We start from the raw sequence: 18,642 nt of genomic DNA, 5'->3' as shown, positions 1-18,642 counted from the left end.
TATGAACTCTACCAATTTCAATCATCAAAGTGAAGTGCGCATAACTTGCATGAAGAACGCTCACGAGAACCGGGAACAAGGAATTGAGCCTCGAACCCTCACCGGAAGTGTTTACACTCTATTCGCTCAGTGTATAGGGTTGATCACTCGATTCTCCTCTATTTCATGCTTTCCAAGATTTGTTCTTCCTCTAACAATCAACAATTATTCTATGCATGCATACATACATCATGAGGTCTTTTCTTAGGTTGTAATGGGGTTAGTGTCAAGGTAGGGTTATATATATGGCTAAGTGAACTAGAATTTGAAACTTTGATTAACCTAAGCATCCCACCTAACCTATGTACAACCTATACAATTAAGTGCTAACCTAACTACCCATTCTTCACTATTTCACATACTCATGCATTCTCCTTTGGTCACTACACATATGCATTGATTGTTATTGAATCTTACCTTGGGGTCTTTTGTCCCCTTTTCCTTTCTTTCTTTTTCTTTTTCTTTTTCTTTTCTTTCTATACTTTTTTTTTCTTTTTATTATTTATTTTTCTTTTCTTTTTTTTCTCTTTCTTTTTTTTTTTTTTTTTTCTTTTTGATGTACTTATATACAAAGGTACCAATGCATATGGTTTACATATTCAATAGACACATGAGTATGTACCCAATTCCCAATATTTTTAATAAAAACAAAAACATGCTCTTACCCCAACCAATGTCCCAAGTTCCCCACACTTGAATAACGCACACACACTAGCCTAAGCTAATCAAAGATTCAAATAAGGACATTTATGGTTTCCGCTTTAGGCTTGTAATGTGCTAAAATTAAGAACAAGTGGGTTAGTTGTAGACTCAAAGTCGGCTAACAAAGGTTGTTGTAAAGTAAAGCTATTCGGGTAAGTGGCTAAGTGAAATGATGACCTCAATCATATACATGTATTCATACACACAATAATGGGCATATAGAGTCAAACAAATCAATGATTACAATCATAGAAGGAGAACAATACACACAAGAAGGAAGATAAGTGGTTATAAGATGTAACCATGCAATTGGCTCAAGTCTCACTTACTTGTGTTCTCAACTCTAAAACCATGTTCCAAAATATATTTCTCAAGCAAGTTTAACACCAAAAATTTTTAAATTAGTAGGGTGCCCTAAAACACAGTTTCTTGGAAAGGAAATCATTACCCTAACCAAGTAGACCTAACAAGAAAGAAGTGGTAAAATATGTATAAATTCTAACTAACATGCAACCTATCATGCAATGCAATAACTAATCTAACAAAGATGAAAATTGAAAAATTGGTGTTGAAAAAGGGAATTGTTACCCATGGAGATCTGCACCGTCCTCGGTGCATGCAAAGAAGGGCAAGGTGGATGGGTTGCTACAATTGATGAGCTTCTTCAAATAGATGTGCGTATGGACTTGTTTGTTGTCCCATTTAGAATGCTTTTCCTCTCCCTTTTGGTGGCCATCCTAAAAGGAGAAGAAAAAAAAAGAGAATTAAGCCTACAACAAAGATAGCAAAGCAAATAGAACATAGGTGGGGGCTAATACCGAAAAAGAGTAAGGTCCTCAACTACATGACAGCTGTAACATGTAGACGAGAGAGTAATATAAGCTAAGGCATATCAATAATATGTGATGCATGAGTAAAGTCAAAATATGAAGATCATATTGGGCATCAAGTTCAAACAAGAAAAACTGGGTCATGAAAGATAATATGTGGTCATATCAATACAAAAAGAATATAAGAGCTATAAAAGATTGAGCATTGATTTAAAAATTTCATCACCCATCTATATCCAGCAAGTCAAGAAGCACCCAAATTGACCATGAAAATCTCAACAATTGAGTATGAGAATGCAACACCATTATTAAAATAAGAAACATAGAAAAGAAAGTAAAGGAGAAGAAGAAAGTAAGAAGGGAAGAGAAGAGAAGAAGAAAGGCATAAAGGAAGAAGGAGAGCAGAAAGAAGAAAGAGAGGAGAGAGGAGAGAAAATAGAGGAGAAAGAGGGCACAAGGCGACGCGTATAAATTATCCGCTCATCACAACACCAAACTTAAATTGTTGCTTGTCCCCAAGCAACTTGAAAATCAAATAGGATAAAAAGAAGAGAATATACTATAAATTCCAAACTATCAATGAAACATAGCTTCAATCATATGAGCGGGACTTATAGCTTTTTGCCTCTTGAATAGTTTTGGCATCTCACTTTATCCATGGAGGTTCAGAATGATTGGCATCTATAGGAACTCAGAGTTCAGATAGTGTTATTGACTCTCCTAGTTCAGTATGATGATTCTTGAACACAGCTCCTTTATGAGTCTTGGCCGTGGCCCTAAGCACTTTGTTTTCCAGTATTACCACTGGATACATAAATGCCACAGACACATAATTGGGTGAACCTTTTCAGATTGTGACTCAGCTTTGCTAAAGTCCCCAATTAGAGGTGTCCAGGGTTCTTAAGCACACTCTTTTTTTTTGCTTTGGACCTTGACTTTAACCGCTCAGTCTCAAGTTTTTACTTGACACCTACACGCCACAAGCACATGGTTAGGGACAGCTTGGTTTAGCCGCTTAGACCAGGATTTTATTCCTTTAGGCCCTCCTATCCACTGATGCTCAAAGCCTTGGGATCCTTTTTATTTGCCCTTGCCTTTTGGTTTTAAGAGCTTTTTGCTTTTTCTGCTTGCTTTTTCTTTTTCTTTCTATATATTTTTTTTCGCCTATATTTTTTTTTCTGCAAGCTTTGTTCTTTGCTGCTTTTTCTTGCTTCAAGAATCATTTTTATGATTTTTCAGATTATCAAATAACATGTCTCCTTGTCATCATTCTTTCAAGAGCCAACATATTTAACATTCTTAAACAACAACTTCAAAAGACATATGCACTGTTTAAGCATACATTCAGAAAACAAGAAGCATTGTCACCACATCAATATAATTAAACTAAGTTCAAGGATAAATTCAAAACTCATGTACTTCTTGTTCTTTTGAATTAAAACATTTTTTATTTAAGAGAGGTGATGGATTCATAGGACATTCATAACTTTTAGACAGAGTTACTAATTACTAATGATCATGTAATGAAGACACAAACATAGATAAGCACATAACATAGAAAACGAAAAACAGAAGAAATAAGAACAAGGAATGAATCCACCTTAGTGATGGTGGCGTTTCCTTCTTGAGGAACTAGTGATGTCCTTGAGCTCTTCTATGTCTCTTCCTTGTCTTTGTTGCTCCCCCCTCATTGCTTTTTGATCTTCTCTTATTTCATGAAGCATGATGGAGTGCTCTTGATGTTCCACCCTTAGTTGTCCCATATTGGAACTCAATTCTCCTAGGGAGGTGTTGATTTGCTCCAAATAGTTTTGTGGAGGAAAGTGCATTTGAGGCATCTCCGGGATCTCATGGTGATGAGCTTCATATGCCTCTTGAGCTCCATGAATGGGCTCTCTTGCTTGCTCCATCTTTTTCTTAGTGATGGGCTTGTCCTCTTTAATGAGGACATCTTCCTCTATGTCAATCCCAGCTGAATTGCATAGGTGGCAAATGAGGTGAGGAAAGGCTAACCTTGCCATAGTGGAGGACTTGTCAGCCACCTTGTAGAGTTCTTGAGGTATAATCTCATGAACTTCCACCTCTTCTCCAATCATGATGCTATGGATCATGATGGCCCGGTCTATAGTAACTTCAGACCGGTTGCTAGTGGGAATGATTGAGCATTGAATAAACTCCAACCATCCTCTAGCTACAGGCTTGAGGTCCAATCTTCTTAGTTGAACCGGCTTGCCTTTGGAGTCAATCTTCCATTGAGCTCCTTCTACACATATGTCCATAAGGACTTGGTCCAACCTTTGATTAAAGTTGACCCTTCTAGTGTAGGGGCGTTCATCTCCTTGCATCATGGGCAAGTTAAACGCCAACCTCACATTCTCCGGACTAAAATCTAAGTATTTCCCCCGAACCATTGTAACATAGTTCTTTGGATCCGGGTTCTTACTTTGATCATGGTTCTTGGTGATCCATGCATTGGCATAGAACTCTTGAACCATTATGATGCCGACTTGTTGGATGGGATTTGTTAGAACTTCCCAACCTCTTCTTTGAATTTCATGTCGGATCTCCGGATACTCATTTCTTTTGAGTTTAAAAGGGACCTCAGGGATCACCTTCTTCTTGGCCACAACATCATAGAAGTGGTCTTGATGGGCTTTGGAGATGAACCTTTCCATCTCCTATGACTCAGATGTGGAAGCTTTTGTCTTCCCTTTCCCCTTTCTAGAGGATTCTCCAGTCTTAGGTGCCATCAATGGTAATGGAAAAACAAAAAGCTTATGCTTTTACCACACCAAACTTAGAATTTTGCTCGCCCTCGAGCAATAAAAGAAAGAATAGATGAAGAAGAAGAAGAAATGGAGGAGAGGGAGAGTGGGAAGTGTTTCGGCCAAGAAGGGTGTAGAGGGGTGTGTTGTGTGAATTTGATGAAGAATGGAGGGATTTATATAGGGAAGGGAGGGGGGTTAAGGTTTCGGCCATATGGGTGGGTTTGGGTGGGAAATTGGTTTTGAATTTTGAAGGTAGGTGGTGTTTATGAGGTAGGTTTATGGGGAAGAGTGGATGGATGTGAGTGGTGAAGAGGTGATGGGGAAGAGTAATTGAGGTGATTGGTGAAGGGTTTTTTTGGGGAAGAGTGTTTATGGGGTTGTGTGAAAGAGAGAGGTGAGAAGAAGGGAGTGGAGGTAGGTGGGATCCTGTGGGGTCCACAAATCCTGAGGTGATCCTGTGGGGTCCACAGATTCTGGGGTGATCCTGTGGGGTCCACAGATCCTGGGGTGTCAAGGATTTGCATCCCTGCACCAATTAGGCATGTAAAATGCCTTTGCACACAACTCTGGGCGTTCAGCGCCAGGTTGGTGCCCATTTTGGGCGTTCAACGCCCATTTGTTGCCATTTCTGGCGTTGAACTCCAGAACCATGCTTGTTCTGGGCGTTCAGCGCCAGAATGCTGCCCATTTTGGGCGTTCAGCGCCAGAACCATGCTCTGTTCTGGCGTTGAACGCCAGGCAGATGCTCCTCCAGGGTGTGATTTTTCCTCTGCTGTTTTTGATTCCGTTTTCAATTTTTATTTTTATTTTGTGACTCCACATGATCATGAACCTAATAAAACATGAAAAACAAAGACAAAATTAGATAAATAAACATTGGGTTACCTCCCAACAAGCGCTTCTTTAATGTCAATAGCTTGACAGTGGGCTCTCATGGAGCCTCACAGATGTTCAGAGCATTGTTGAAACTCTCCAACACCAAACTTAGAGTTTGGATATGGAAGTTCAACACCAAACTTAGAGTTTGGTTGTGGCCTTCCAACACCAAACTTAGAGTTTGACTGTGGGGGCTTGGGTTGACTCTGCTTTGAGAGAAGCTTTTCATGCTTCCTCTTCATGGTTGCAGAGGGAGATCCTTGAGTTTTAAATACAAGGGAGTCCTCATTCCATTGAAGGACTAGTTCACTTCTGTCAACATCAATCACAGCTCTTGCTGTGGCCAGGAAAGGTCTTCCTAGGATGATGGATTCATCCTCTTCCTTTCCAGTATCCAGGACTATGAAATCAGCAGGGATGTAAAGGCCTTCAACCTTTACTAACACGTCCTCTACTTGTCTATAAGCCTGTTTTCTTGAACTGTCTGCCATCTCTAATGAGATTTTAGCAGCTTGCACCCCATAGATTCCCAGTTTCTCTATTACAGAGAGGGGCATGAGGTTTATTCCTGAACCAAGGTCACACAGAGCCTTAAAGATCATGGTGCCTATGGTACATGGTATTATAAACTTTCCAGGATCCTGTCTCTTCTGAGGCAATGTCAGTTGATCCAGATCGCTTAGTTCATTGATGAACAAGGGAGGTTCAACTTCCCAAGTATCAATGCCAAATAATTTGGCATTCAGCTTCATGATTGCACCAAGAAACTTGGCAGTTTGCTCTTCAGTAACATCCTCATTCTCTTCAGAAGAGGAATACTCATCAGAGCTCATGAAGGGCATAAGGAGGTTCAATGGAATCTCTATGGTCTCTAGATGAGCCTCAGATAACTTTGGTTCCTCAGAGGGAAGCTCCTTATTGATCACTGGACGTCCCAGGAGGTCTTCCTCCTTGGGATTCACGTCCTCCTCTCCCTCATTGGGTTCGGCCATTTTGCTTATGTCAATGGCCTTGCACTCTCCTTTTGGATTCTCTTCTGTATTACTTGGGAGAGTACTGGGAGGGATTTCAGTGATCCTTTTACTCAGCTGGCCCATTTGTGCTTCCAAATTTCTAATGGGAGACCTTGTTTCATTCATGAAACTCACAGTGGCCTTGGACAGATCAGAGACTAAGTTTTCCAAATTAGAAGTATTTCGTTCAGAGTTCTCTGTCTGTTGCTGAGTTGATGATGGAAAAGGTTTATTATTGTTAAACCTGTTTCTTCCACCATTATTAAAGCCTTGTTGAGGCTTTTGATCCTTCCATGAGAAATTTGGATGATTTCTCCATGATGAGTTATAGGTGTTTCCGTAAGGTTCACCTAAGTAATTCACCTCTGCTATTGCAAGGTTCTCCGGATCATAGGCTTCTTCTTCATAAGAAGCCTCTTGAGTACTGTTGGATGCAGCTTGCATTCCATTCAGACTCTGAGAAATCATATTGACTTGCTGAGTCAATATTTTATTCTAAACCAATATGGCATTCAGAGTATCAACTTCAAGAACTCCCTTCTTCATAGGCGTCCCATTACTCACAGGATTCCTTTCAGAAGTGTACATGAACTGGTTATTAGCAACCATGTCAATGAGTTCTTGAGCTTCTGCAGGCGTTTTCTTTAGGTGAATGGATCCACCTGCAGAAGTGTCTAGTGACATCTTTGATAGCTCAGATAAACCATCATAGAATATATCCAGGATGGTCCATTCTGAAAGCATGTCAGAAGGACACTTTTTGGTCAACAGTTTGTATCTTTCCCAAGCTTCATAGAGGGATTCACCTTCTTTCTGTTTGAAAGTTTGAACATCCACTCTAAGCTTTCTCAACTTTTGAGGAGGAAAGAACTTGGCTAAGAAAGCCGTAACCAGCTTATCCCAAGAGTTCAGACTATCTTTAGGTGGAGAGTCCAACCATATTCTAGCTCTGTCTCTTACAGCAAAAGGGAAAAGCATGAGCCTGTAGACTTCAGGATCTACTCCATTAGTCTTAACAGTATCACATATCTGCAAGAATTCAGTTAAGAACTGAAAAGCATCTTCAGATGGAAGTCCATGAAACTTGCAGTTCTGCTGCATCAGAGAAACTAATTGAGGTTTCAGCTCAAAGTTGTTTGCTCCAATGGCAGGAATGGAGATGCTTCTTCCATGTAAATTGGAATTAGGTGCAGTAAAGTCACCAAGCATCCTCCTTGCATTATTATTATTTTCGGCTGCCATCTCCTCTTCCTGTTCAAAAATTTCTGAAAGGTTATCTCTGGATTGTTGTAATTTAGCTTCTCTTAGTTTTCTCTTTAGAGTCCTTTCAGGTTCTGGATCTGCTTCAATAAGAATGTTCTTGTCCTTGCTCCTGCTCATATGACAAAGAAGAGGGCACAAAAAAAAAATAATAATAATATGGATCCTTTATACCACATTATAGGGATCCCTTTGTGAGTGGAAGAAAAGAGGGAGACAAAGAATGTAATGTAATGGAAGAAACACAACTGTGAGGAGGGTAGAGATGTGAGATGAGATGTTAGTAGATGAATAGAATAAGATGGGAGAGGGAGAATTTTCGAAAATAATTTTTGAAAAAGGGTTAGTGATTTTCGAAAATAGTTTTTGAAAAAGGTTAGTAATTTTCGAAAAATTTTGAAATCAAAAATAAAAATAATTAGTTAATTAAAAAGAAATTTTTGAAAAAGGAAGAAGATATTTTCGAAAATTAGAGAGAGAGAGTTAGTTAGGTAGTTTTGAAAAAAAGATAAGAAACAAACAAAAAGTTAGTTAGTAAGTTGAAACAAATTTTAGGAAGTTAGAAAAGATATTTTGAAATCATATTTTGAAAAAGATAAGATAAGAAGATATTTTTGAAAAGATATGATAGAAATTAGTTTTTGAAAAAGATTTGATTTTTTTTTTTGAAATCACAATTAATGACTTGATTCACAAGAAATCACAAGATATAATTCTAGAACCTAAAGTTTGAATCTTTCTTAACAAGCAAGTAACAAACTTGAAATTTTTGAATAAAAACATTAATTGTTATTGTTATTTTCGAAAATTTGTGATAAAAATAAGAAAAAGATTTTTGAAAAATTTTTGAAATTTTCGAAGATAACTAAGAATTTTGAAAAAGATTTGATTTTTGAAAAAGATTTTGAAAAAGATGAGATTTTCAAATTGAAAATTTGATTTGACTCATAAGAAACAACTTGATTTTTTAAATTTTTGAAAAAGTCAATCCAAATTTTCGAATTTGATGAGAGAAAAATGGAAAGATATTTTTTTGATTTTTGAATTTTTTAATGAAGAGAGAGAAAAATTAAAAACATCATTTTCATGTTTTTCTCTTTTATTTTTGAATCAAAACAAGGGATGCATGCAAGAACACCATGAATGTCAAGATGAACACCAAGAACACTATGAAGATCATGATGAACATCAAGAACATATTTTTGAAAAAAAAAAATTTTTATGCGAAGAAAACATGCAAGACACCAAACTTAGAATTCTTTAATGCTTAGACACTAAGAATTCAAGAATGCATATGATAAACATGAAAAGACACAAAACAAAAAATCATCAAGATCAAACAAGAAGACTTACCAAGAACAACTTGAAGATCATGAAGAACACTATGAATGCATGAATTTTCGAAAAATGCAAGATGCACATGAAATTGACACCAAACTTATGACATGACTCAAGACTCAAACAAGAAACACAAAAAATATTTTTGATTTTTATGATTTTCTAAAATTTTTTGGATTTTTCGAAAATTAATTGAAAAAGGAAAATAAGGATTCCAAAATTTTTAATATGAATTCCAGGAATCTTGCATTCTTAGTCTAAAGCTTCAGTCCAGGAATTAGACATGGCTCACTAGCCAGCCAAGCTTTCAATGAAAGCTTCGGTCCAAAACACTAGACATGGCCAATGGCCAGCCAAGCTTCAGCATGTAAATCAGGAACAGCAGCAGGTGGATTAACAACAACTAGCTTGCTCTTGATAACAAATTGCAAGCCTCAATCCAAATGAATTTAGACATGGCTTTACAGCCAGCCAGGCTTCACATGCTTCATGAAACACTAGAATTCACTCTTAAAAATTTTGAATAAAAAATATATTTTTGAAAACATTTTTTTTTGAATACACAAGAAAAATTTTTTGAAAGAATTTTGAAAAATTTTTGAAAATAAAACAAAAAGAAAATTACCTAATCTGAGTAACAAGATGAACCGTCAGTTGTCCAAACTCGAACAATCCCCGACAACGGCGCCAAAAACTTGATATGTGAAATTGCTATTCAGGTTGTGAATTGTTGTTCAAAATTGATTCCCTGGCAATGGCACCGAAAACGGATGCACAAGACCATGGTCTAAACATATCTTCACAACTTCGCATAACTAACCAGCAAGTGCACTGGGTCGTCCAAGTAATACCTTACGTGAGTAAGGGTCGAATCCCACGGAGATTGTTGGTATGAAGCAAGCTACGGTCACCTTGCAAATCTCAGTTAGGCAGATATAAATTGATAATGGTGTTTTCGAATAATAATTAATAAGATAGGGATAGAAATACTTATGTAAATCACTGGTGAGAATTTCAGATAAGCGAATAGAGATGCTTTTGTTCCTCTGAACCTCTGCTTTCCTGCTATCTTCATCCAATTAGTCTTACTCCTTTCCATGGCTGGCTTTATGTGATACATCACCACTATCAATGGCTACTTTCGGTCATCTCTCGGGAAAATGATCCAATGCCCTGTCACGGCACGGCTAATCGTCTGGAGGCATCACCCTTGTCAATGGCTTCATCTTATCCTCTCAGTGAAAATAGTCAACGCACCCTGTCACGGCACGGCTATTCATCTGTCGGTTCTCGATCATGCTGGAATAGGATTTACTATCCTTTTGCGTCTGTCACTAACGCCCTGCAATCGCGAGTTTGGAGCTTGTCACAGTCATTCATTCATTGAATCCTACTCGGAATACCACAGACAAGGTTTAGACCTTCCGGATTCTCTTGAATGCCGCCATCATTCTAGCTTACACCATGAAGATTCTGGTTAGGAGATCTAAGAGATACTCATTCAGTCTAAGGTAGAACGGAAGTGGTTGTCAGGCACGCGTTCATAGGGAATGATGATGATTGTCACGTTCATCACATTCAGGTTGATGTGCGAATGAATATCTTAGAAGCAAAATAAGATGAATTGAATAGAAAACAGTAGTACTTTGCATTAATCTTTGAGGAACAACAGAGCTCCACACCTTAATCTATGGAGTGTAGAAACTCTACCGTTAAAAATACATAAGTGAAAGTCCAGGCATGGCCAAGAGGCCAGCCCTCAAACGTGATCTAAGATAGCATACAACTGATCAAAGATCAAAAGCTGATCAAAGATGGTCAAAAAGACGTCTAATACAGTAGTAAAAGGTCCTATTTATAATAAACTAGCTACTAGGGTTTACATGAGTAAGTAATTGATGTATAAATCCACTTCCGGGGCCCACCTGGTGTGTTCTTGGGCTGATCTTGAGTGTTTCACGTGTAGAGGTCCTTCTTGGAGTTGAACGCCAGTTTTTGTGCCAGTTTGGGCGTTCAACTCTGGTTTTGGATCCTTTTCTGGCGCTGGACGCCAGATTTAGGCAGAAAGCTGGCGTTGAACGCCAGTGTACGTCATATATTCTTGGCCAAAGTATGGACTATTATATATTGCTAGAAAGCGCTGGATGTCTACTTTCCAACGCAATTGGAAGCGCACCATTTCGAGTTCTGTAGCTCCAGAAAATCCACTTTGAGTGCAGGGAGGTCAGAATCCAACAGCATCAGCAGTCCTTCTTCAACCTCTGAATCTGATTTCTGCTCAAGTCCCTCAATTTCAGCCAGAAAATACCTGAAATCATAGAAAAACACACAAACTCATAGTAAAGTCCAGAAATGTGAATTTAACATAAAAACTAATGAAAACATCCCTAAAAGTAACTAGATCCTACTAAAAACATACTAAAAACAATGTCAAAAAGCGTATAAATTATCCGCTCATCAACAGTGCTCGCGCCAAACTCACGTAACTCTCTGGAATGATGTATGGGGCATCAGCCACACATCGACAAGTACGTGAAATGTGCGCGTACGGGTCCCTGCGCCGCTTTATTTTTTTAACATAACAAACAAAACTTGCACTTCAAGCAAAATGCAATTCAAGACAAAAAGTGCAATTTAAACAAACTAACATTCAAAGCATTAAAACATGAATATTCAAAGAAGAAAACTACCTACAATGGAAACTCAAATCACTCATTGATTATATGTACAAGAGAATGGAAAGAGTTTACCATGGTGGGGTGTCTCCCACCTAGCACTTTTATTTAAAGTCCTTAAGTTGGACATTTGGTGGAGTCCTTGCTAGGGTGGCTTATGCTTGAACTCTTCCTTGAATTCCCACCAATGTTTACACTTCCAATAGCTTTCGGGATCCCAAACAAAGCGCGTCAAGCTACTAAGAGAACTTAAGCAAATACTAAGGCCCCAATGTTGATGATTATCTATGTAAACTCTGGGGTCCCATACATTGTTTGTCAACCCCCTTACTTCTTGATCTTCATTCTTCCATTTGGGTGATAAACTTATTGAATTCTCTTTGTAATTCCTACTCATCATCCTAGATCCCTTGAATTGAGCTTCACTCCAACCATGAATCCTAAAATTTTAATTTTCATCCACTATGCACCGTGATTTTTGTTTCCAACTAACACCCAACTCTTTTCTACTTACTAACCCACACATAGCTCTAAGCTGACCATCCGTTTTTAACAATGCATATTGATATGGGCCAAGGAAATTGAAAGATGATATGATTACCCATTCAAGGGTCTCTACTACCTCCACCTTTTGGGCCTCCTCTTGCTTCTCTTGAAGTATGGATGCGTGAATCCGATCCATTAAGTCCCTAAGACGATTCTTTCTCTCTTATTCTATGTCAATCACATAATTGGGATCATGTTGCTCTTGGATTGATGGATATGGATGTTCTTCCAGGGGGGTTGTGATGGAAAGGAGAATTCATCATGTGCTTATAAAGGAGGTTCATCAAGGCTTAGAGGTTGGCAGGTGTTTTGGTTGTTGGTAGAAGGTGAAAGTATACAGGACATAAGTTCTTGGAGGGTAGAGGTGAAACTAGCGAGTGCGGTTTAGAGCTCTTCTTGCACTTGAGGAATGATACCAAGTGTATCATCCATGGAAACTTAGTTTGAAGGGTAAAGATGTTGGCGCGGTGGTGGTTCAATAGGTACTTGTTCATAATGGTTATAAGTATGTGCATATGGAGGACATGGATTAGGATTGTGTGGAGGTGGTTGATGGAAATAGGATGTGGGTTGGGAATATAGTAGTTGGAATGATGGTGGTTGAGGACTATGTTGAGAGTATGGTGTATGGAATGATGGTGTTTGAGTGCCATAATCATGATAAGAACCATCATATCCATTGGAATGATATGCATCATAGGGAGGGATTGCAATCATAGTAGCTTGGTTGAGGAGGTTGCCATGGTGATTGCTCATATGAATATGGCTCCCTTCTCGAGAATTCATCTCTCTCCCATAATGTGAGCCATCATTTATGTTTCCATTACCTACAACATAGTCATGACCATATCCAAAACCACAAGGATGAGAATTCATATGGAAAAGAGAAAATCAAAACAAAGAATATCAAAATGCAAAGAAAAAGAAAACTCCTAATTACTAACAAAACCAAGAAATAACCAAAAAGTAATATATTCACAATATGAACATATTTACACTAACCAACAACATGGCACTCATATGTAATTCCCCGACAACGGCGCCATTTCGATGAGTGATTTTATGCCGATATAGAATTTATCAATAAATCCAATTGTGTGTATAGTCTAAACCGACACGCAATTCCACATCAAACAAAGAAATTCTGTCACCACAATCCAAAAATCAATAACCGAGAGTATTAGTCCCTAGTCATTCTCCCTAGGAGTGCTCCAAGATGCACATTATTGGTTAGAAGTTATATTGGTGTTTTGGAGTTTAAGGTAAGAAAGGGGCAAGCTAATAGTGTGAATGACAATCAAGCAATATAAAAGCCTTGGCTAGGAGTGAGAATTGGACTTCCTATCACCATCATCTCCATCAATTGTGACCACAATTAGTTATTGCTTAACTTAGTTAACCTCTAGTGTAAAGGAAAGTCAAGTGAAAGTAATCAATTTGAGTTCACAAGTCCTACCCTAACCCAAGGAAAGTCTAGCTTTAGTGACATTCAAACCAATTAGCAATTTCCAATTGATAATCAACAAAAGACATTGATAATTCAAGTGTCTCCAATAGCTCAACCCCCAAGCCAAGAATGAAAAGTCTACTCCATAGCTAAAGTTGGCATTTTCTCAAACACTTGGAGAGCAAGGATGAAAGGTATTGCAAAATGGAGAATAAACTTGAAATCAAAGATATCCACTACAAGAGATTAACAACAATCAACAATTGGCAACAATGAGCATAAAATTCCTCAAGCATTAATGAAAATCAAAGTAACAAAAATCCAAATCTAAGACCCACAAGTAACTTGAGTAACAAGAACTAGATTGAGAGTAGGAGAATTAGATCTAGAACTTGAAGCGATGTAGAATTGAATTGACAAAAGATCTCACCAATGGATCCAAGAGAATTCCAAATTGAGAAGACAAACCCTAGAGAGAAGCTAGAGTTTCTCTCTCTACAAAATGTAACTTCCAAAACTAACTAGAAAATATCTAAATGTGTGAATGAATCCATATCCCTTCATCCCTTGGTCCTCTTAAGTGTTTTAGTACCAGAGTTGGTTCAGATTTGGCCCCATAGCTTCTGTGAATTTGCTAGGCATGAATTCTCTTAGAAATCACGTACCGGCACCGACGCGTATGCGTACATCACGCGTGCGCGTCCCGGGGGTTTTTACGATCCACGCGCACGCGTAAAGCACGCGTGCGTGTCCATGAGGTTCTGGCTCAGCTATGCGAATGCGCTAGCTTCTAGCTTTGACTTCTTCGCGCCGATCCTAGTAGCGCACATCCACGCGTATGCGCAAGGAACGCGTACGCGTCACTGCTCAAGCTCCAAAGCTCCATTTTCCATGCTCCTTCCATTCATGCATGCTTCCTTCCTCTCTTCTAGGCCATCCTTGCCCTATAAACTCTGAAATCACTTAACAAACAGATCACGACATCGAATGGTAATAGAAGAGGATTCAAATATAATACATTTATTGTAAAAGAAGCATATTTTCATCTATGAAGCAAAATCGGGAAGGAAACACAAAACCATGCATTTTCTATGAATAAGTATGAAAGAACATCAATAAAACCCTAAAAACGGGGTTTAGCAGTCTTTATGATAATTTTGGATGTGGTTGAATAAAGATTATGATGTGTGATGATATATGTTGATGATGATTTTGTTGTTTTGAATCTTGTGGTTGGTGTTGATATTAAATGGAGGTTAATGAATTTGGATGTGGTTTTAGGTGGAATTTAGAGTCGGAATGAGGTGAGTATTAAACAATTTAATGACTGAGAAGGTTGTGTGATTGATAAAATGGTTGAAGGAGTGTTTGGTATGAATGTTGGGTTGTTTTGGTATAGTTAAGAATGGGTTTGAGTTGGTCTTGATTTGAGAGTTGTGGCAAAATTGAGCTCTTAGTGTATTTGGTAAAAATTGGATTTTTGGTAAAATTTGATGGACCATAACCTGAGCCTCAGTTTTCAAAATTTGTTGAAATTTGCTTTAAATTAAAGTTCATTGAAAACTCTTTAAATGGATATAAATTTTGTAAGAAATAGATTTTTGTAGAGGAAGTTATGATCATTCAAAGTTTGGTGTCAAAATATGAATTCTGTGCATGTTGCAGAATTTGTGATTTCTAGTTTGTGTGCGTACGCACAGTCTTGTGTGCCCGCACATCCTGTGTGTTTTTGAAAGTGTGCGGATTGATGAGCGGATAATTTATACGCTTTTTGGCATTATTTTTAGTAAGTTTTTAGTAGGATCTAGTTACTTTTAGGGATGTTTTTATTAGTTTTTATGTTAAATTCACATTTCTGGACTTTACTATGAATTTGTGTGTTTTTCTGTGATTTCAGGTATTTTCTGGCTGAAATTGAGGGACTTGAGCAAAAATCAGATTCAGAGGTTGAAGAAGGACTGCTGATGCTGTTGGATTCTGACCTCCATGCACTCAAAGTGGCGCGCTTCCAATTGCGTTGGAAAGTAGACATCCAGGGCTTTCCAGCAATATATAATAGTCCATACTTTGGCCGCGTTTAAATGATGAAAAAGGGCGTTGAACGCCAGTTCTACGTTGCAGTCTGGAGTTAAACGCCAGAAACACGTCACGAACCAGAGTTGAACGCCAAAAACACGTTACAACTTGGTGTTCAACTCCAGAAGAAGCCTCTGCACGTGTAAACTTCAAGCTCAGCCCAAGCACACACCAAGTGGGCCCCGGAAGTGGATTTATGCATCAATTACTTACTTCTGTAAACCCTAGTAACTAGTTTAGTATAAATAGGACTTTTTACTATTGTATTAGACATCTTATGATTTTTAGTTCAGCTTTGAATCATATTGATCACGTTTGGGGGATGGCCATTCGGCCATGCCTGGACCATTATCACTTATGTATCTTCAAACGGTAGAGTTTTTGCACTCCATAGATTAAGGTGTGGAGCTCTGCTGTTCCTCATGATTTAATGCCAAGTACCACTGTTTTTCTATTCAATTCAACTTATTCTGCTTCTAAGATATCCATTCGTTCCCAAGAACATGATGAATGTGATGATTATGTGATGCTCATCATCATTCTCACTCACGAACGCGTGCCTGACAAAGACTTCTATTCTACATGCAAACAAGTTAGACTGAATATCTCTTAGATATCTAATACAGGGGACCGAGTCCGAGTTATTAGTATCTTCGTGGTATAAGTTAGAACCCATGGATGGCCATTCCTGAGATCCAGAAAGTCTAAACCTTGTCTGTGGTATTCCGAGTAGGATCTGGGAAGGGATGGCTGTGACGAACTTCAAACTCGCAAGTGCTGGGCGTAGTGACAGACGCAAAAGGAGGGTGAATCCTATTCCAGTATGATCGAGAACCTCAGATGATTAGCCGTGCTGTGACAGAGCATTTGGACCTTTTTCACAAGAGGATGGGATGTAACCATTGACAACGGTGATGTCCTTACATAAAGCTTGCCATGGAAAGGAGTAGGACTGATTGGATGAAGACAACAGGAAAGCAGAAGTTCAGAAGAACGAAAGTATCTCTATACGCTTATCTGAAATTCCCACCAATGAATTACATAAGTGTTTCTATCTTTACATTCTATTTATTTATTCTTTATTTTTCGAAAACTCCATAACCATTTGATATCCGCCTGACTGAGATTTACAAGGTGACCATAGCTTGCTTAATACCGACAATCTCCGTGGGATCGACCCTTACTCACTTAAGGTTTTATTACTTGGACGACCTAGTGCAATTGCTGGTTAGTTGTATCGAAGTTGTGACAAATCATAAATTAAGATTAGAGCACCAAGTTTTTGGAGCCATTACCAGGGATCACAATTTCGTGCACCAAGTTTTTGGCGCCGTTGCCGGGGATTGTTCGAGTTTGGACAACTGACGGTTCATCTTGTTGCTCAGATTAGGTAATTTTCTTCTTATTTTGTTTTCAAAAAGTTTTCAAAAAATTTTTCAAAAATATTTTCTTCTTTTTCGTTTTTTTAATTAATATTCGAAAAAAAATAAATTATTCTATGGCTTCAAAATTTTAAGAATGAATTCTAGTGTTTCATGAAGCATGTTGAAGCCTGGCTGGCTGTAAAGCCATGTCTAAATTCTTTTAGACTGAGGCTTCCAAACCATCAGCATAGAGGCAAGTTAATTTGATGACTTAGCTGATGAATGTCTGATTTACATGCTGAAGCTTGGCTGGCCATTGGCCATGTCTAGTGTTTTGGACCGGAGCTTTCATTGAAAGCTTGGCTGGCTAGTGAGCCATGTCTAATTCGTGGACTGAAGCTTTAGACTAAGAATGCAAGATTCCTGGAATTCATATTAAAATTTTTGGAATCCTTATTTTTCTTTTTTCAAATTAATTTTCAAAAAATACAAAAAAAAATTAGAAAATCATAAAAATAAAAAATATTTCATGTTTCTTGTTTGAGTCTTGAGTCAAATTGTAAGTTTGGTGTTAATTGCATATTCATTTTGCATTTTTCGAAAATTCATGCATTCATAGTGTTCTTCATGATCTTGAAGTTGTTCTTGGTAAGTCTTCTTGTTTGATCTTGATGTTTTCTTGTTTTGTATCTTTTCTTGTTTTTCATGTGCATTTTTGCATTCATAGTGTCTGAACATGAAAGATTTCTAAGTTTGGTGTCTTGCATGTTTTCTTTGCATATAAAATTTTCAAAAATAAGTTCTTGATGTTCATCATGATCTTCAAAGTGTTCTTGGTGTTCATCATGATATTCATAGCATTCTTGCATGCATTCATTGTTTTGATCCATAACTTTCATGCATTGAGTCTTTTTCATGTTTTTCTCTTTCATCATTAAAAATTTAAAATTCAAAAAAAAAATATCTTTCCCTTTTTCACTCATAAATTTCAAAAATTTGGATTGACTTTTTCAAAAATTTTTAAAATCTAGTTGTTTTTATGAGTCAAATCAAATTTTCAATTTAAAAATCTTATCATTTTCAAATCTTTTTCAAAAAATCATATCTTTTCCATTTTTTGATTATTTTCGAATATTTCAAAAATCTTTTCCAAAATATTTTCAAAATATTTTTCTTAATTTTATATCATATTTTCGAAAATCACATCATCAATTAATGTTTTGATTCAAAAATTGAGTTTGTTACTTACTTGTTAAGAAAGATTCAAACTTTAAATTCTAGAATCATATCTTGTGATTTCTTGTGAGTCAAGTGGTGCACGAAATTGTGATCTCTGGTAATGGCTCCAAAAACTTGGCGCTCTAATCTCAATTCATAATTTGTCACAACTTCGATACAACTAACCAGCAAGTGCACTGGGTCGTCCAAGTAATAAACCTTACGTGAGTAAGGGTCGATCCCACGGAGATTGTCGGCTTGAAGCAAGCTATGGTCACCTTGTAAATCTCAGTCAGGCGGATATTAAATAGTTATGGAGTTTTCGAATATTAATAATAAATAGAAAATAAGGATAGAAATACTTATGTAATTCATTGGTTAGAATTTCAGATAAGCGTATAGAGATGCATTCATTCCTCTGAACCTCTGCTTTCCTGCTGTCTTCATTCAATCAATCTTACTCCTTTCCATGGTTGGCTTTATGTAAGGG

The 18,642-nt window shown here is 37.6% G+C and overlaps 1 non-coding gene across 1 annotated transcript; it reads left to right on the top strand.

The window, feature by feature from the left end:
• Positions 1-6,966: 6,966 nt before the first annotated feature.
• On the top strand, positions 6,967-7,074 carry LOC112745373 (small nucleolar RNA R71). Its single transcript, XR_003173305.1, has one exon. It is a non-coding gene; the product is annotated as a small nucleolar RNA R71 (small nucleolar RNA).
• Positions 7,075-18,642: the final 11,568 nt, after the last annotated feature.

This window comes from Arachis hypogaea, chromosome 14 (genome assembly GCF_003086295.3).
Source record: "Arachis hypogaea cultivar Tifrunner chromosome 14, arahy.Tifrunner.gnm2.J5K5, whole genome shotgun sequence".
In the NCBI taxonomy this organism is placed as follows: Eukaryota; Viridiplantae; Streptophyta; class Magnoliopsida; order Fabales; family Fabaceae; genus Arachis; species Arachis hypogaea.
Note: the sequence above shows the minus strand (reverse complement) of the source record. Positions and strands in the feature narration are given on the sequence as shown.